Source organism: Peromyscus californicus, unplaced genomic scaffold (assembly GCF_007827085.1).
Source record: "Peromyscus californicus insignis strain IS unplaced genomic scaffold, ASM782708v3 Scaffold_7__1_contigs__length_154581171, whole genome shotgun sequence".
Lineage (NCBI taxonomy): Eukaryota > Metazoa > Chordata > Mammalia > Rodentia > Cricetidae > Peromyscus > Peromyscus californicus.
In genome coordinates, this window is record NW_026294595.1 from 69,498,402 (window position 1) to 69,519,114 (window position 20,713).

The 20,713-nt window shown below is 50.5% G+C and overlaps 1 protein-coding gene across 1 annotated transcript in view; it reads left to right on the forward strand.

The window, feature by feature from the left end:
- The window catches only part of Alx4 (ALX homeobox 4), a 46,166-nt gene that overhangs the window by 7,548 nt on the left and 17,905 nt on the right, over window positions 1-20,713 (forward strand). The gene's annotated exons all lie outside the window — the stretch shown is intronic.

The window sequence follows — 20,713 nt, forward strand, 5'->3', positions numbered from 1 at the left end:
GCAGCATCTGGAGACAATCTGGTTGGATCACCTGTTCTTGCATGGAGGTATGGAAGCCACATTGCATGGGTACCCCAAGGCCAAGGATCCACCTCTCCCTCTCTCACATGACTGCCTACCCAGTGCTGAGGACCTTGGTGATGCCCAGGAACCACTGTCCCCCAACACAGACTTAAGTGGGTCCTGATATCCCAATGGGGTCCTGCCCTATGTTAGAAGAAATGGCAGTCCTGTACTGGCCCAATGTCCTGTTGTACAGACTGGGACCTAGGATGCCTGATTCCACTTACTCCTCAAACTGCCTGTCCCTGAGCCAGGCCCTGGGAGGCCTGAGAAGTACTGGACCCTGCCTCTGCTTTCAGGTCCAGAGGCAGACAAGGAACCTCCAGTTCCTCTTCCCTGGCACCAGTGCTGGGCTGGGGAAGCCTCCATCGGGCTGGCTCACAAACTGCAAGGGGAAAGGTGCCCCTGCGATTAGAGCTTGTCAGAAGCCACCATCCCTCTCTACCTGAGCTCCCTCCTCCAGTAAGGGGAGGGAGCGGAGGAGTATGAAGACCCTTGTCAACTCTTCCTCCCTGTCTATGCAGACCAAGGGGTCTGGGTGCAGGTACTGGCATTTCAGTGGAATTAACCATGACCTTTAGCATGGTGCCCACGTACACTCTCTGGTGTCACTAGTGACTTCATTTGTTGGATGTGGCTATTTGGGACTTGCTGACTAAGAGGGAAGGGAACAAGGGGATGTGTGAGCCTGGAATGTTACCCCAGTGCAGATAGATCCCATATTGCTGAGTTCTCAGCCTTACCCATCACTCACCTTTTTGAGGGAGTTAGAGTATTACAGGTGGTGATGATGACGAAGTTTTAATAAGGTGTCATTTGTTTATTATTATTGCTGTGTTGGAGACAAAACTCGGGTCTCATACATGCTAGGCAATCACTATGCCGCTTTAGACCCTGATCAAATTTTAGGGTAGAATGGGGACTTTGAGGTCCCTCTGGATATGGGGGCCTCCCTGATGTCCAGAAGTCTTTCTGGTCCTGTCTCTGACCCCACACCATTCAGCCACCTCCATATCCAGTTCACAACTGAGCACTGAGCTGGGATCAGCAAGTCCTTGATCTTTCAGAAGGGACTCGGCCTCAGGACAGCCAAGACAAGCATGTGCACACCTCTGAGGCACAGGTCTCCACATCTGAAAACCCTTTATGGAATCTGATGGTTTTAGAAGACATAGTTCAGGTCCTGGGGCTAAGCAACCTTTAGAGACCTCAAGGACCTGCCTCTCTGCCCACCATATTGTACTCAAGGGAAGGTCTGGCCACCTGCTATAGGGAGAATGTATAGCAGGCCTTCCTTGTCTGGCCCTTCATTTTCCCTCCTGCAGGACAGGTCAATAATGGCACAAAGAGAGGCCTCTGTAGTTGCTGTAACACAGGCCAGCTCTGTTCCAGGCAATGCCTGGAGTGCTTTGTGTGTTCTGTTTCATTGCAACCCCTTTATGATGCTGTGGGATCGGTAGACTCACCAGAGACCTGGTAGACAATGAGGAACGTGTGCGGGCTGGGGCAGATTGGCAGGAACAAATGAGTTCCGGGTAGCCCCAAGACTAAGAACCTCCAAAGCATCCTTTCCTAGAGGAACCTGACTATACTTGAAGTCACTCCAGCTCTCTCCCAGATGGCGTAGGGACGCGCGATGGGGTATATTTCAAACACGGCTCCCAAAGAGGTCTTCGTATCCTGTCTAGGGATGCCAGATCAAGGCTGGGTTTTGGTACCTGGTAGGGTAGTGTTCCAGGCCCAAGTTGGACTTCAAGCATGGCTTCTTCACCTGTGCCTGGTGATAACAGCATGGTACCGGTGCCTAATAACTGGTGGGTATTACTTTTTGAAGTGCTGGTCAGGTTGGGAGAGCTGAGAATAATCAGGAGAACAGAGCCGTGGGAACGTGTCTTTCCTCCAGGAGATATGGAACTGTGTGAGGCCCTGTCTATGCTGTTCCAAATTACTTCTCCAGACCCTGAAATGACCTGGGATACACAGTAGGTGCTCACTCAGTGTTTGCTGATAAGTGAGTGATATGGGGGTGTGAACATTTTAGAAGCACTGTGACTTTCCCCTCCTCTTTCCTTCCTCTGTGGAGGTGGGGTCGCAGCCAGATATGTGGACTTCTTTTATTCTGTGGAAAATGATTTCACTCAGCAAGGAGCTTGTGGTTCAAGAGCAGGGAGGTCTCGGGGAGACAAGCCATTTGTTTTGCAGAATTGTGGCAGTTTGGAGGAGTTCCCTCCATCCCCAACTATCCCCCTTTGGGCTCACCTCCAAGGCCACAGGCCTGGTGTCCAGCTGCCATGTCTGCGGAGGCTGGCTCGAATCAGGCTGGTGTTCTCCGTCTCCCAAATCTCCTTAGACCTTGCCTGCAGTTAGTGTGAGCCCCTGCCTGACTGTAGGGCCACTCAGAGCACAGATGATCCTCCCTGGGGACCTATCTATTCATCTCACCTCCTTGAGATTCTGAGACTCCCAGCAAGGGACATTGCTCTCTGTTCCCACCCACTCTGCACCTGGATTCTGCTTGAGTCACCTACTGCGGGCTAGGCTCTCTCCCAGCATTTCTGTTCCCCGTGGCCCCCAGAATTTGTATGGGCATGCCCCCCCACACACATACACACAGCTAGCCTGGGAATGTAAGCACTCAGGGGTAACTTCCACTATTCCAGACTTCTAGGTCCTTTGGGGAGAATATGGACAGAGACAGAGCAGGGCAGGTCTCCAGTCTCCCTCACTAAAGCGGAACAGACTCATGTGAGGTTGTGGCCAGGGTCCTGGGTAGGTTTCTTCCCATCAACAGACCCTGTGTACAGCATCCTGGTCAGGCATGTTCCAGGGTCTGGCTATGAATGAGCTGATTCCTGTCCTCACAGCCACCAACCTTACCAGGATGAGTCACATGGGGAATCCCCAGAGAGGTGACAGTGGGCTAAGGCTTCCTGTGGACATCTGAAGTAGACCTCGAAGGCTGATTTGGAGCCAGTCAGTAGAAGGAGCAGGATACGGCCCTCTGCCATCAGGAAACTGCCTGAATCGAGGGTCTGAGTTAGCAAAGGTCTGAGTGTGGCCAGGATGGCTGCAGGGAATTGGAGCCCTAGGACTGGCAGGGGCCAGCTGTGAGGACTGTCACTGGAGCTTAGGGGACCCCCTGGAGGTTGCTGAGGGGGCTGTGAAGGCAAGCCCTCTGATGAATGCTCTTAGTGTTGCTTGGTATGACTTTTAAAAACAATTTCAAAAACTCCAGCCATCAGGGAGATGGTGTTTGTTTGTTCTTAATGGTAGTAACATGCACATACGTGGTGACTCAGGCCTGTAATCCCAGCATGTGAGAGGCTGAGGCATGAGGTTTGCTATGAGGAGGAGGCTAGCTTGGGCTACATCGGGGACCTTCCTAGGTTCCATCACAGGACTGTGCAGTAGGAAACCTGCCCTAACTTCACAGATCCTGTGCAGGTGAGTTCCAGGACAGTCTGAACTACAGTAACAGATCCTTACACACACACACACACACACACACACACACACACACAGAGAGAGAGAGAGAGAGAGAGAGAGAGAGAGAGAGAGAGAGAGAGAGAGAGAGAGAGTTATATATAACATAAAATTATTTTAACCTCTTTAGGTGCACAATTCAGTGTCATTAAACACATGGAAAATGTGGTATAAAGTCTTTTCTATTTCCAGACCTTTCCCATCATTTTAAATACCTTTGCCTGTTAAACAAAAGCTTACACCCTCTTTCCTCTGGCCCTAGGTAGCCTTCACTCTGCTCTCTGTCTCTGTGAATTTCCCCTACTCTCACTTAAATTTGTGCTTTGGTACCTGGCTATCCATAGACATTCTTAGCCATCTGTGTGACTTCAATACCTATTCCAGATCCTTCTCCAATTTTTGAATCTGTTTGTTTGAATGTTTTTGTGGTTAAGTGGAAGAACTTATTATTATTTGTGGCAGTAGGTACTGAACCCAGGGTCCCATGTGTGTGTCCTACCTCTGAGTCACACTCAGAGCCATAGAAGAATCTTTAAGTATTTTGGATAATAATCTCTCATCTAAAAAGATGGTTTAGAAGTATCACAAAGCCTCTCCTCCTGCGGCCATCTTTGCCTCTCTGGATGCTATCCTTGTTCCCTATGATAAATGTTTTTCATTTTGATAAAGTCTGGTTTATTTTCTCCCCCTTTGTCACCCAGTTTTCTGGTGTCTCATCTACATCGATGGCACCTGCTCATGAATTCCCATTGCCTTCTGCTGCCGTTTGGACTCAGGTCAGGTCTTTGATCCGTTTTGTGTCAGTCTTTGGGTCCAGCATGAGATAGGCACTAGCTGCGTCTGTGTGTGGGCTTTTGGTTCCCGGCATCGGAAAGAAAAGGCAGCCCCCTCTCCACAGAGTAGTCTCAAGACGCTGCTTCAGAATCGCTAACCCGGGCACCTGACAGCTTCCCGCTAAGATTTCTCTTCTCTTGTATTGGTCCATTCCATCTGTCTGTCCCCAGCAGGGCTTTCTCGTGTGATGTTCAGGATAGTAGAGTGCACAGGGAAACCCATAGGTCACTCCGTCTCTCCTCTTGCCTTCAGGTCAGTGATTGACCAGCCACAGAGAGTCAACTCAGGGACACATTTGTTTCTCAGGAACTAGAGCTGACAAGGGAGGGCAGAGGGGAGAGGTGCAAGCCAGGGCTCCTGAAGTGCCCCTTAAAATCCTGGCTATTTGGGGGTCCCTGGGTCCAGTTAACTCTAATGAGGATGTAACATGTCATTAGCCACATGTCCAAAACCTTCCCCCTGTGTGCTGAGAGGATTCCCAGGAAGGAAGCCTATGACCCACCCCCCTGCAGGCTCCATGCTGTCACATCTCTTGTGTAACATTTATTCCCAAAAAAGGCACTTGCACGACTGTCCCCTGCCCAGTCATCAGTGTGAGTCCACCAGACCTCGGGCTCCAAGCACTGGGCCCCAGAAGAGAGGGTCCCTTGCCTAAGCATCAGCCCAAATGATCAGTCACAGTCTGCTGGGCCTCGTCTTCAGGAAGGTAGTACGCACAATTTCTAAAACCTATTTTATTTGTGTGTGTGTGTGTGTGTGTGTGTGTGTGTGTGTGTGTGTGTGTGTATGCATTTGTGTATGATGTGTATGTGAGAGTGCACATGCCACAGTATGTGTATGGAAGTCAGGTGTTTTGCATACATACGTGTGTGATGTGTGTTGACATGTGTGTGCACGTCTGTGTACAGGTGCTCATGCATGTGTGTTGCCCAAAGTTGATGTCAGATGCCTTCTTAATTGCTCCCCACTCTATTGATTGAGGCAGGGTCTCTTGCCAAACCTGGAGCTCCCCAGTTCCAGCTAGCCCAGCTAGTTAGCTTGCCTGGGAAATCAGCTATCACGGGCTGCAGTCCTGTCTTCCCAGCTTTTGCATGGGTTCTGGGAACCGACTCAGGTCCTGACGCCTGCGAAGCAAGGGCTTTATCCACTTAACCACCCCCCTCGTGAGATTTCTTTGAAATCAAATATCAAATGGTCTTTTCTAGACCTCAGAAAAATTAAATAGCAGCTTTGCAATGGATTTAGCCATGACCTCCTCCTTCCTGTCCAAGAGAGCAAAGGTCTTCCCACCACCCCTATTTGAAGAGATCCTCTGCCTTAGGACAACCACACTTTAGAAAGGAAGCTGGGCACCAGTGAGAGAAGCAGTCTCTTTCTAAGCTGATATGGCTCCTCCAAAGGCTGGAAAAGCAGCTACACCAGAGTCTGTCATTCTAGGGTGTTTAAAGACAGCCACAGGGCAGGGAGAGGCCAGGGAGGCTGGCAAGGTATCTTCCTTGCCCGGGGCAAGGGATCTATCTAAGGGAGGAAGCTGCCAGGAATATATAGAGATAGAGATAGAGATAGATAGATAGATAGATAGATAGATAGATAGATAGATAGATAGATAGATAGAAAACAAAATGTATGTAACAAAAGGAATGGACATTTAATGCCTGACTTTTATGACAATTTCAAATGTTCCAAACATTTACAGCGGTCATGAATGTTTCACCTGTCAGAGGACCTGCTCTACAGATGTGAAATGAGCTCTGATTGAAGGGGACCCTGGGAGCCACATTGCACAGAGGTTTATGATTCATACATGTCCTGGCAGCTGGAGCTGAAAAGACTTGGACAGAAGAGAAGGCGTCAGGGAAGGACTGGGAGGTGCGGATGCCCCTGCAGCGGAGGGGTCTTCCCTTCGCTCTTGCAGCGTGTGGACTCCATAGGCTCTATTACGTGCCCTGGGGGATTTCTGGTGGCAAGGGATATGAATCCACACTTTCTGCCTCATTTCCACCTCACAGCCTTCTGGGATATAGATTGCTTAGCCTTGCTTCACAGGCAAGGAAACTAAGGCACACAATGGTTGCTTTCCCGAAGATGCCCCTGGAGGCTGAGTGGAGAGACAGCCTGGGGGCCTCTTTAGTCCCTCCTTTGCCTCTGTCATTTGTCTGGTGGGGACAGTCAACATCCCTGGTATAGTGAGGCTAGCTAGGCAGAAAGAACCTCAAGCTAGCCTCTTCAGCACATGGCAGCCTCAGCATCCCCATGCACAGATCAGGGTTGCCCTGGTAATCCACTCTGTCACCTAGGTCAGGTGACTTGTCATTCTCATTCTACCACTCCATTCCTCCACAGCCTTCCTCCCTGAGACAGGTGCCATCATGCTCTCCATTCCTGTCACCTGGAACTTTTCCCAGCTTGTTAAGGTGGTCCAGAAATGCCAGGTGAACGAACGGGTGGCTGGGGGAACAAAGGACGGCAGCATTGGGCATGAACCCGGGCCTGTCCTACCCATGACCCTTCTCATCCCTTCATATTGCACAGGACTTAAACTTCTCCATCTTGTCACCTGAGGGGGCATCAGGGATGCAGGCTTTCTTTTGTTGTAAGAGGAAACACAGGCTCTAGGTTACCAAGTTACTGGCATTTGGGGACATACTCAAGACCACACAGTTTAGAGGCGACAGTTTAGGTGAGCAGACCGACCACAAGGTTAGAAGTGGGAAGACATGGGTTCAAGCCCACTGTTCACAAGCTGGCATGCAGAGCTTGGGTTTCAAGGCCTGAGCTGGGCCCTTATTTGCAGGAGCTGGGAAATTTCCAGGAGAGTAGCTTATAGTCTAGTCGGAGTCTTTGTTGGCTTTTTAGCCCCCAGTTCAAAGATCTCCTTGACCTTTTCCACCCGAAGCAGCCAGCCCTTTTTCTTGTGGACCCTGGTGTCCAGGCAGGACACAATGCTCACTTACCTGGCATCCCCTGTGACAACCAGATGGTACTTGTTTCCTGTCTGTGCCTTCCATAAGGCTATGGCCTTGTGTGTATGTGTGTGTGTGCACATGTATATATATATGGAGGCCAGACACCTTGCTTTTTGAGACAAGGCAGTGGGTTGTGTACTCACTGATTTGGCGAGATGACCAAAGAGCTCAGGTATCCGCCTGTCTCCACCTCCCCTTCTATGTATTTTTTGTGTGTGTATATGTGTGTGGGCACTCATGCCATGGTACATGTGTGGCGCTCAGGACAATTTGTAAGAATGGTTTTTCTTTCCTCACACTCTATGGGTTCAGAGGATTGAACTCAGGTCATTAGACTTGGCAGCAAGCACCTGTGCCCACTAAGCCATAGTGCCAGCCCAGAAAATGGAAACCCTGATAGAGTCAGAGTCTTTTTCTAGTTCTCAGCTCCATTAGCGGCATGCCCTTTGCTCGCAACTGCTGTAGCCTACAGGCCTGAACGTCACTGCTGAAGGAAGTGGGGAGATGGCCTTTGAAGGACTGGGTGAGATGGGCTCTCAGAAAGCTGGGTGAGGTGTGTGGGCTCTGGAGCGGGCATCAGCCTTGGGCTCTGCTGAGGACATGGGGACCACGCTCTGGAGCGGGCATCCGCCTTGGGCTCTGCTGAGGACATGGGGACCACGCTCTGGAGCGGGCATCAGCCTTGGGCTCTGCTGAGGACATGGGGACCATGCTCTGGAGCGGGCATCAGCCTTGGGCTCTGCTGAGGACATGGGGACCACGCTCTGGAGCGGGCATCCGCCTTGGGCTCTGCTGAGGACATGGGGACCATGCTCTGGAGCGGGCATCAGCCTTGGGCTCTGCTGAGGACATGGGGACCATGCTCTGGAGCGGGCATCAGCCTTGGGCTCTGCTGAGGACATGGGGACCACGCTCTGGAGCGGGCATCCGCCTTGGGCTCTGCTGAGGACATGGGGACCATGCTCTGGAGCGGGCATCAGCCTTGGGCTCTGCTGAGGACATGGGGACCAGGCATTGGAGGCTGAGGACACTGTGGCCGGAAGGCCACTCACTACAGACCTGCCCAGACCCCATGCTAAGCAGTATGGAGTGCCTTCTGTGATGGGATCCTGGATAAGGCCAACTTCCTACTGGCCAACATATATCATTTCTTGATTTAAAAAAAAAAAGTTTTCTGTTTTGATAAAGGTTCAGGCATAGGGAAAAGCTGCCACGTGTACTAGGGGATCCCAGATACTCTTCTGCTGACACAAGTTTATACTTGAGGACCCTGACAGACAGTGGCACTGGTCTCATGCACAGGGCAGCCTAGTCAGTGTTAGCATGGAGATGGGATGTGACAGGTCCTCCTTCAGGCGAATGGGAGAAACTGGCCTCCTGCACTTCCCAACCTGTTTCCCTTCCTTCTGGCCCTGGTCTCTGAATATCTAGCCCTGTCTCACCAGGGCAACTGTCCCAGCAGACACCTGTCCTACCAAGGCACCTGCCCAGCAGACCCTGATGATCCCTACCAAGCCCAGGTCTCAGGCTTTTAATTTAGGTGCCAGTGATATTCAACGGGTCTCTATCCAGTGCCTCATTTTGCCCATTGAGGATTTTGAGAGTGGTAAAATCAGCTATGGTAGATGTAGGGGAGGCAAGAGCTCTTCTAGGAAGTGCTGGGACTTACTTGCCTTGCTCATCCCTGCGCCCCTAGTAAAGATGGCACCATGGCAGGTGAACATTAGGGCTGAATACCTGCTGAACTGGTAGATCTTTCCAGGCAAGGGTCTTCAAACCACTTTAAGGAGTGGGGGCCCCAATCCGCTTGCCTCCAGCCCAGAAACACTTTATTGGAACTACAGTGCCTCTTAGTGGTAACTGTGTGAAACTGCAGCCTTGGTCTTGGCCTCTGGTAGTTGGACCTAGAGTCTTGACACAGAACCAGCCCTGAGGGCTAGCAGCTGCCAGGAGACCCCTCCCAGTGCCGGCTACCCACGGGACTGGGACCTCCACAGTGCCCTTTAGCCCTCCTGGTGGCATGGATTCACTCAGAGTTGTAGAACTGAAGAAACATTCATCATTGTTAGCCCAGAGGTTTGTTCAGGGGCCAAGCAGCCTCAGAGCCACCTTTGGCCCTTCATGCCTGCTTTATGGCTGGTTTCTCGGAGCTCCTTCTCCAAAGGTCTCTCCCAACCCCCATGGGGCATCCATCCACACAGGCAGTGTGTGCTGAGGTGGGGAGTCCAGCCCCTGCAGGGGACCCAGAGCTAGCATAGCAGGAGCCCAGGAGTTCTATGCGCACACCCCACACTCATGGCACTAATTTTAGGGGTGTGTCCTGAGCACACCTATCAGGCCCAGATTCTGTTCTGTATAGCTTATGGTCAAGTGTTTAAGAGCTCAGCCCAACCTTGGGGTCAGGGAAGGAGAGTGACCCCTGACTGAGCCTGGGAAGCCCAGCAGAGGCATTTACAGCAGAAGAAACAGAACATAGATTTCTCGGGGTTAGCAGCAGAGATGGAAATGAAGCCAAGACCTTGCTTTCATCCCACACCATGTCAAGGATTTTAAAAATGGCCTAGACTGACCCTGAAGGGGAAGGACACACAACTGTGGCTGAGCACACAGGCCCACTTCTGGAAGGCAGTTTAGCTGTGTTCACCAGAGGCCTGGAGATGCAGCTACGACGTAATTCTGACTTTCTTATTCTTGGAGTTGCTCTAAGGTGATCACCGTGAATGAAAAGAGATCGAAATCACAGATGCTCATCTCAAACCCTGCCACCCAGGGTACAGCTGTGGGTCCAGCTGTGGGTCCAGCAGCAGAGGACAGGTTACATGAAGTAGGTGGGGTCCTGTGCAGTAGAAGAAGAGACTCAGGCAGAGTGGGGTTGAAAAGGCTTCTACAAAACCAGTGTGTTCGTGTGCACAGGTGTTAAAGCCCCGCCCCCTTTGGCTTTTGACTCGATTGTTTTTTAACTTTTCATAGAGAACCCAGGATAGTGTGATAAGGACAAAAATCCACAAAAGTCACAGAGGAAGACAGAGATGTGCAGGAGACAGTGCTTGGCTAGATGCTAGGCAGGAGGGTGGCTGCAGAAGCCGAAGCCAAAGGCACGTGGTGAGGGTGGAAATGGTCATGTAGGGGAGTCGAACAGATGAAAGTTGGTGAAGTGAGAGGGAGTCCCTCACAGATCCCTAAAAGCCATAGTGAGGTTGGCCACTTTAGCAGAATGAAAACAAAACCATGGTGTCCTTTCACATTTGATGTCAAATACAGAAGGAATCTTTCTGTGTATTTCTCATCAATATTTGGGGTGTTGATACGTTTTGTTTTTTTTTTTTAAACAGGATCTCTCTATATAGCCCTGGCTGTTCTAGAACTTACTGTGTAGACCAGGCTGGGCTGGAACTCAGAGATCTGCCTGCTTTTGCTTCCCAAGTGCTGGGATTAAAGGTGTGTGCCACTACCACCTAGCTTCGGGTGTTTTTAATATTGTGTATATGTGTTTGTATATGTGTGCATGTGTGCTTGTGTGTGCTGGTGCACATCCACGTGGAAAGCAGAAGTGTGTTCTTAGTTCTTGGGACAGTGTCTCTCACTGAACCTGGAGATCACTCAGTTGCTAGGCTGGCTGGCCCGTGAACCCTAGAGATCCTCCTGCCTCTGCCTTCCCAGAGCTGGGTTTGCAGGCCTGTGCACCTGCCCCTGTTTTTATGTGAGTGCCGGGGATTGAACTCAGGTTCTCCTGCTTGCAAAGCAAGCACCTTCCTAGCTGTGCCATCTCCCAGGCCCTTGGGATATTCTTACATTAAAAGGTGTTCACTGTTGATATGGATGTACTGTTTCAAGGAACACCCTGTCGTGTATTCAGCATCTGAATGAAGCCCCTGGGAGCTAGAGGGAACCTCTGCCATGGGTTGTGGCATGATGGGTACCTGTGTCTTAGGCACCCTCTGACTGTATTCAAGGATTATAAGGCTGCAGGCCAAGAATCTTCTGAGATCTAGACTGGGCTTGAGGCCTGGGAGTCAGCAGTCACCAGAGGCCTTGGCTTGGAGTTCATCAGGGCCCAGCTGGGAGGACAGTACCATCCCCACATAACAGGGGCATCTCCCTGAAGCTGCTATCTCCCACCCTGCTCCCCCCAGGCCTCTCACTTCCCGTAAGCCCACAACAGTGTCAGCTTCCTGTCAGCACAGGCCTCACTGGGAATGCCAGTCTCTGCTTCAGATAAGAGCTTTACCCAACCCCGCCGAACAAATACAACCGTCTTTCAACCCAGCCAGAACAAAACAGACCGACAAAGGGAAGAAGCCTGTATACTTCAATTCCTACTTCTGGAAAGCTTTTAGTATTTTCTAATGATAATCACTTCATGCTTGTCCCACTTTATCAACCCGAAGCTTCATAGAGATGCATGACCTTCCACTTGCCGAAGCCCTGTTCTAGAACAGGTTCCAGTCATTCACTCGTCAGGTATTTACTGCACAGCTAATGTGTTCCCAGTGCGATATAAGCATTGGGCGGAAGGGGTGAAGAAAGATCCTTGCTTTCTCGGGGGTGGGGGTGGGGGAACAATAGGAACAAAGGAAAAATAATCAAGCAGATAAATGCATAATAATTCATGTTAAATGCCAACAAAGGGGTTGTACAGAGCGCACAGCATCCGCACATGGGAAGAACACCTTTTATGCTGGTTATTTTGATTAACCTCGGCTTTCTTCCATACAGCAGACAACAGCCTGATGAACTTGGCCTCTCGTTCTTTCCGTAGGTCCAGTGTTAACTGCTTCTTTTGACTAAGACCCTTGAAGTGGACTTTGGGGTGAAGGTCTAAGTACGTCGAATGATGTTCAATGTCATTTCGTATTTTCTCTTTAGTTACATTTTTTTCACACCATAAAAATAACAGTGTGTGAAAATAAAGTTTGGTGTGAGTTTGTGGAATTTTAGTGCATCCCCATACAGATTCATACACCCATTGCCATCATCATAAGGCACAATCATAAAGTTCTAGGACAGTCTTTCACACTAATGAGATCTCTTTGTCAACAACACACACACACACACACACACACACACACACACACACACACACACACACACCCTGACAGCCAACGATCTGCCCTCTGTCCCTCCACTTTTACCTTTTCCAAACTCATATGGCAACTGAACGAAGCTGCACAGCGTGTGCTTTCTCAGGCTGGTTCTTTTATACACTATAGTGTGCTTCTGAGACTCCCCACATCCTGGGGTCAGTGGTTCATTTCAGTACTGACTGCTGTTCCCCCAAGTGTTCCTCACTCAACCTGCTTACCATTCGCCTGCTAAAGGGCTTTCGTTATGTTACTCTGACTGGGACTGGGACAAAAGACCTATGACGATCAGAAAGAAAAAGGCTCTACTGTTTTGGAGGTTCTAGACCAACACCTTTCTAGCACTTTTATTTGTCTCTTGTCAAAAAGAGATTTATGCTGGGCAGTGGTGGTGCACACCTTTAATCCCAGCACTCAAGAGACAGAGGCAGGCAGATCTCTGTGAGTTCAAGGCCAGACTGGTCTACAAAGAGAGTTCCAGGACAGCCAAGGTTGTTACACAGAGAAACCCTGTCTCAAAAAAAAAAAACAAAAAACAAAACCATGAGCAGGGATGGGGGGGTGGGATTTACTTGTCAGAGGTGAGCATCATTCTATGTGCTAAAATGTTATTCAATAGTATGAATTCATACCACAGTTGGTTGTGTTGCTGTGGGTCTGTGATGATGCTCCTCACGGCAGGAGCATGATGCAGAGGGAGCTGCAAGCAGAAAGGGAGACAAGGGAGACACTGGAGTCCCATAATCCTTTTCAAGGTCACATCCCCAGCATCTAAGACTCACCCACACCCCTCTATGGACCCCAGCTCCTGAAGCTTCCATCACCTTGCAGCATGGTCAAGATGAGGACCAAACCTCTGATACACGTGGTGACACAAACAAGCCTTTGGGGACATTCAGAGCCACACACCACACCAGAGTTGGCTCTCTGGTTTGGGTCTCTGCCCCTTACAAACGAGTCTTCATTTCTTTAGGGTATTTGCTGAGCTGTGAGCTTGCTGGGGCCACAATGTAGCTTTAATGACATAAGAAACTGCTGACGCTGTCGCAATCATGGTGACCAGCGCCTCTGGTTCCTGTCTCTGTATCTCCGCTGTGTGTGGAGCATCCTCTCCCGCTTTTCTTTTGTGCTCAGTAGTAGTAGTGGTGGCCTGCCTGTCCCCAGGTTGATTGGCTACCCGGGTGTCTTCCTTGTTGAGCTTCCTGTTCGAATAAAGCACCACTTTAAAAAAAGCATTACTATGAACTAAACTCCCCACCCCATACAGATTTCACTATTTCCCGCTAGTGCCCATATCCTGGGACACTCAGTCCATTTCATTGCCCCTCCACCTCCTCTGGTCTGTGCTTCTCATTCTTTGCTAGGGCTCATTGGCTGGAGGGTGCTCAGAATGAGGTACCTTGTCCCCACCTAGCCTGAGCACTCTCTGGCACATACTCTCCCCTCTAGACTCACAGCCTCTGGAGTGTGTACACAGATGCCTCCTCTGTGCTTTTGCTCACGTGTCACCTGGGTACTTCTTCGCCTTTGGCATTATTTTACCAAGCTGCCTGCTAAGCTAAAGACCTCTGGACAGAGCCCAGGGGCAGATGAGGTGGGGTGAGGATTTATGTGATCAATGGCTAACCTTTAGCCTCTGCCCCAGCCCCCTAGGACTGTTTGGACAGCGGTGGGTTTAGTCAGTGCCCTTTAAATAGCATGAAAGGGCCCCGTGCTGGCCTGTTTTGTTTAAGGAGATTACATCGGTGCTGTGCACTCCGCCACAGGGTGTGTGGGGCCGGCTCACCCGGGAACAGAGCGAGTGGCATGTCCCCCACAAAGCAGATGTTTGGAGGGAAAATAGATGTAATCAAAACCATGGAGGATAAAATTACTCAGACCCCGTAGCCATACGCTCCATATGTACTGCCTATGCCCAGCCACACACGTGCACACATTCTGCCCAGGTCCACACTCACCTATCCATACTGACACACAACTATTTGCATGTCTGCACACTCACAAACTTTCCTCCAGGCAACTGGGAATGTGTCCCCCACAGTCATCCCCAGCTGCAGGCCTGTGCCCGTACCCTGAGGCTCACATCTTCTAACACAGACAGATGCACAAGAGGTTCCCTATGTGCTCCCAAGCACAATCACAGTAAAAAAGAAGAAAGAAATACACACACACACACACACACACACACACACACACACACACACACACACTTTAGAAATTTCTCAAGAGCTTTGGATGACCCTAGATGGGATGGGTGTGACTGGGTTGACCAAGGACAAGCGGGTAGAGGTTAAGGGAATGAAGGTAGATCTCCTGCTTTCTTGGTTTCACAAGCTGAAACCCAACAGCCAACACCAAGTGGGATCAGTTTGGGACAGCTGGTTCCCAGAAGAGGTCTGTGGCCGACTGGAAGCTCTTGCTGCTGGCTCCTCACCTGTCAAAATCAGTCCATGGGAATAATACTGGTCTCAGATTGTTCAAGAGCCTTTGTCAGCGCTGAGGGAAGACCTTTCTGGATTAGGCATTACTTTGAACATTCACTTGCGGTCACTCCTTATCTCTTTTCTGGGGAGCCTGGGTCTGATTGCTGGACCTGGTGGTACACACCTTTAATCCCAGTACTCTGGAGGCAAATGCAGATGGATCTCTGTGAGCTGGAGGCCAGCTTGATCTACATAGTGAGTTCCAAGCCACTGGGAGAGGGGTGGATGGACTGAGGAAGCCTTAGGTCAGGATGACCCTAGGCTTTACTCACTGCCTTGACCCTGGGACACACCCACAAAAGGCTCCTTCCCTGATTTGGGAAGGAAGACACCCAGCCAGTGTAGAATCCATGCAGGGTGTCCCTGAAGGGGGGGAGGGGGAGGCAGCCTTGCTGGTGGTGGCCTGGATTCAAGCTGGGCTCTGTTGCTGTTCAGCCTACTCCAGTACTGGGGCCATAGGGCAGTGAAGGACCTCCACAGCTGGGCAAACTGGAGCCCCCAGAGACCACTTCTCCTGTGCAATGTGGTGTTCTGAGGCAGAGGCAGCTACTATCTGCTAGGTGGTGGGTGATGGTTTAAATCAGCAGTTCTCAACCTGTGGGGCGTGACATCTTTTGTGGGGAGGTTGAGTGACTCTCACAGCGGTCACATATCAGATATCCTGCATATCAGGTATTTACATTACAAATCATAGTAAGTAGCAAAATTATAGTTATAAAGTAGCAATGAAAATAATTTTATGGTTGAGGGTCACTACAACATGAGAAACTTGTATTAAAGGGTCGCAGCACTGGGAAAGTTGAGAGCCACTGGTTTAGACGCTGGCCCTTCTCTACTGGCCCTGCTTAATTCTCCCTTCCTGCTTGCTTGCCATGTGGAAAAGAATGCCCCTTAGGGTCCATCTTGGCTTTTCTTCTACCTGCTTTTCCTCAGTCACCTCCAGGCACGTGAGACATCAGCCTCGAAAGTGGCAGGCTTTTGCTCGATTCCCCAGTCACCTCCAGTCACATGAGAGACATCCATCAGCCTTGAAAGTGGCATACTTTTGCTCGATCCCCCATGCGCCTGACTCACGCCTGGTCCCTTTACCTACTCAACAGCAACTCTCTGCAAGTACGAAGTGGGGCCATGGTACGCAGGTGTGGATGGTGGCTGGATGGAGAGGGAGCATTGTAGTGTCTCTTGGCCATGACTCATCTCTTCTTCCACAGCCTCTCCCTGTGTATCTGGGCCTGTCCCCCCCTCTGCTATGAGCTGAGGTAGGGCAAGTGCCAGGACACTCTCCTTGCGGCACTGATCCTCCACGAGGGAGTCAGACAATGAGGGCTTCGTTCATAGCTAGTCCACAAACCCAGGCCATGAGAGCTGAGTGGAGGATAGAGGTCTGGCTCTGGCTGGAGGTAGGGGGTGGGGGTGCTTCCTGGGAAAGTAGCTGCAGGCCATCTGGAAGGAAAGATTTTCTGAGCAGATGGTCAGAGGTGAGGGTTGTGGGGACCCATGGAGGACAACGGCCTCCATTGGTCAGGAGTACTCAGACTCACACTGTGGAGCCAGGGATTTTAGACCCACCTCATTGATGAGGATGGCTAGGATGAGTTAGATTCTGAATACACTAGGCCTAACCCAGGCCACTTCCTTAGCTGGCTCCTCTGTCATTTGGCTGGCTTCACACAGGGCCCCACATGCTTCCCTCCTCATCCCTGAACCCCACCTAACCCAAACGCCTGTCTACTTAGGATTGTATGAGGAGTAGTAGTGGGAGCCATGGTCATCAAGCCAGATAGACTGCACATTTCAGACGGAGGAGCTGTGTCCCATGGTCCTGGGGGCTGGGTTGAGAAAGGGCCTTGGAAAGATGGACCAGGAACAATGAACCAGATCCCCAGAGGACAAACATGGGCTGGCTAAGGGTGAATGGCCTGGCTTCTGGGGCCACAGGTGGAGGGAGGTTATATACAGAAGGTGGGAGTCTCTGACCTTAGGTATCTGGGGGATCAGGCTTGCCATTCTGAGAAGGTGGGTATGGCTCCAGAACTTGGGAGAATTTTCCTTTATTGTCTAGAGTCCCCAGCCCCAGCATTTAAAGCAAGAAAATGAAGGATCAAAACTGGCCTGCTGACTAGGGTAAAGTCTAATAACTGAGCTGTCATTTACACCTGCTGGGAGAGGGAAAATCAGTTTCTCTGAAGGAGTGGCACTGGGTAGATCCACCACTCCAGGGCAGGCCTCACGTTCAGGAGTAGTTGACATAGAATGGACTCCACAGTTCTTTTGTGGTATGTGCTTTTATTTGGTTACAGTTGGTGGGGTTCCCTCCCTTTCTTTTTTCTTTTTGGGTGGTGTTTTACTTTGTTTTCTTGGTTGTATTAAGTTTTTGTTTTTTGAGAAAGAACATAAAGTCAGGTGGGTAGGGATGGGGAGAGACTTCGGAAGAACTTGGGGGAGGGTAGGAATATGATCAGAATATATTTAAAGTTAAAAATTGTTTTAAATAACAAAAAAAAGAAAAAAAAGAAAGAAAAGATTGGAGGGGCTGGAGAGATGGTTTAGTGATTAAGGGTACTTGTTGCTTTTACAGAGGACCTGTGTTCAATTCCCAGCACCCACATGGTGGTTTTCAACTTTCCATAACTCCCAGGTACTCATATGATGCACATTCTTTTTTGGTTTTGGCTTGTTTTTTGTTTTTTGGTTTTTTGAGACAGGGTTTCTCTGTGTAGCTTTGCGCCTTCCCTGGATCTCGCTCTGTAGAACCAGGCTGGCCTCGAACTCACAGAGATCCGCCTGCCTCTGCCTCCCGAGTGCTGGGATTAAAGGCGTGCGCCACCACGACCCGCCACACATTCTTATAAAATAAACATTTTTAAAAATTGGCCTTGAGGGTTGGGGAGATGGCTCAGTTGGTAAAGTGCCTGCCACACCTGTGTGAGGTTAGAGGCCAAGGACACACCTAAAACAGCTGGGCGTGGTGAGACGTGCTTGTAATCCCAGCGCCTAGGAGGTGAACACAGGTGAATCCCTGGGGCTCCATATCCCGTCAGCCTCGTGAAACAGCAAGCCCCTGTGATGCACCCTGCGTCCAAGAACCTGGCAGATGTCCCCTGAGAACAGCATTTGAGGCTGCCCTCTGGCCTCCGTGTGCATTTGCACACACACACACACACATACACACACACACACACACACACACACACACACACACACACACACACACACGGCAGAATTAACAGACCTGGAGCCCAGAGCAGGCATGTCCTTCCAGGGCTGCGATCTCAGTACACGCCTTGCAGTCCCCCTGTCTCCCACACACTTGATCCAGTGGGTGGCTGGATGTGGGCAGAGGTAGACCCTACTTCTCATTAGAAGACTGGGCAGGCACTCTGCCATCTCCTGCTAGGCCAAGAACTTGCTCCCTATGGAGGGTGCCTTGAACTGCACCTTAGTCCCCTGTCCTCAGGGGCAGGACTCTTGGGTGCTGAGAGGCTTTGAATTTCTTCTCCCTGGAAACAGGTCCCATGCCCATGCTTGGAGAGTAGGGCAGTCTCAGGAGCAGGAGGCTGTGTTCTGTGGATAATTAAGGAGTATTCTTTTTTTCTATCCAGCCTGTTTTTCCTCAGTTTAAATGAGAAGCTGGGGCTGGTCCTTCCAACCCTGGTTTCTATGTAGCTGCCCTCAACTGGCCCCCATTCCCATGGGGTGATCCTAGCTCTAGGCTGGATGCCTGGAGAGACTACCAGGGTCCACGGGGCAATGATGGGCCTGAGCAGCAGGGCTAGGCCAGGAGGGGTGGTGGCCGTCTCCCCTGGCCTGGCTGCCAGGAAGTTGCACAAGAGGAATGTTTATTTTTGGTGAGCTGGGTGGGATTTCTTTCCTTAAAAAAATAAAATAAAAAAAAAAAAACCCAAAACGTAAAACTTATTTGTCTGCCAGGAAGATAAATATCTTTGCTGGAAGCTCTTGGCCCAGCTGCCAGCTGCAATTCACACAAGGCTGTCACCGAAGCCACGGCCCACTGTGTAAGCTGGGCTCACATGGCTGTCATTTGTGACGCCTCCGGGTGGGTCAGCCACCCCTGTGGCATTGACGCTGTGAGTGGCCCTTCAGGGGCTGCTTTCAGGCCTACTCTGGGCTCTCCCTTCTCCTTCCTTCCTTCAGCGCCACAGAGTTGGAGGGAGACTGACAGAAGCAGAAAGTCCCTCTTGCCTTCCCTAATGCTCACAGGGAGGCTGGTAAACCTGAAATGTCAGTCCCCCATCCCCAGTCTGGATGGCATCAGAAGATCAAGGCTAGATGCATCATTCTGATCCAAAATGCAAATGGCATAACCTGTTTCCAGAAGAAGAAACAGAAGGTCAGAATGGGTGGTGCTTGTTGTAAATGGACAGAACTTAAGTGTATTGAAGGATTTCCCACAATCTCCCTCCACATTTCATTGAACTCTCTCAATGAACCTGTCTCCTACTCTCTGAGTCTCAGATAAGGAATATGGCCAAAAAGGGGCTCCCCCCATCTGGAGACTGTAGCAGGAATCTTAAAAGTTCTTATTAATAAAATCAAACCTGAGGCCAGTTATTGGGGTGAATGCTGGAAGATCAGAGAGACAGAACAAGCCACAGCTAACCTCACCTTGCCAGTTCCTCAGCTGATCCTGTTTCCTCAGACTGGAAGCCTCTGTGTCCTCATCCGAATGGGTCTCAGCTGAACTGCTGCTGAAAAGCCTAAAAGCTTAACCAGCCAAATGCTTCTAGTTTCTGGTCTTCATGCTTTATATACCTTTCTGCGTTCTTCCACCACTCACTGGGATTAAAGGCTCGCTTTCTGAGATTAAAGGTGTAAATCACCACACCTGGCTGTTTCCAATGTGGCCTTGAACTCACAGAGATCCAGAGGAATTTCTGCCTCTGGAATGCTAGCATTAAAGGCGTGTGCTACCACTGCCTATCCTCTATGTTTAATATTGTGGCTGTCCTGTTCTCTGGCCCCAGATAAGTTTATTAGGGTGCACAATATTTTGGGGAACACAATACCACCACAGGAGACATGCCTTGATTCCCATTCCATAATGCTTTTATACACGTGCCTGCACCCCGGGGACTTTTCCCATGGAGGACTTGTCTTGGGTCATATTCCTCTAGTGCTGGCAGGGCCTATAAGCCTGCAAGGCCAGACCAGAAGTAGGAGCCAGTAATGGTGGAGTGTCTCTCCCTTTCTCACAAGCCATAAGGAATATCCCATGGGCCTCTTCATTCACCCACAAGTTACAAAGGGGGAAACTGAGCCACAAAGGGGTCCATTAGGAACATGGAGCTATAGAGCCAGACACACCCTGGTGCCGGGCTCTGGAGCCCAGGCTCTGAACCCTCTGCCATATTGAGGCAACTGTGTCTGCCCACATGGATGGATGGGGCCAGCAGCTCCCACCCTCCTAACCTGGTCTCCACCTCCCCACTCTTGACCTGCATGGTTTGATTTGGTTCCTTGTAGCCCTGAGCTTCCAGGAATCTACCATGGGGGTCCCATTCTGTCAGCAGGTAGCAGTAAGGGCCTAGTCTGTGAACTGTGATTGCAGTGATTCCTTGTGGCCCCAAAGAGGGGATCCTCAGAGGTGAGGGCCTGGACAGCTGTGGTAGACAGTGGCAGCTGCTGCTAGTGAAAGGAACCCCAGCAAGCACCTATGCCTCAGTGAAACCCATCTACTAAAAGCTCCTCTGTGGGCAGTGAGACCAGTGTTGCCAGTGGAGTGGGAGGCGAGGGCTGGGTCTCTCAACACTTAAGTCTTGAGACAGTCTTCAAGGCTTCTCTG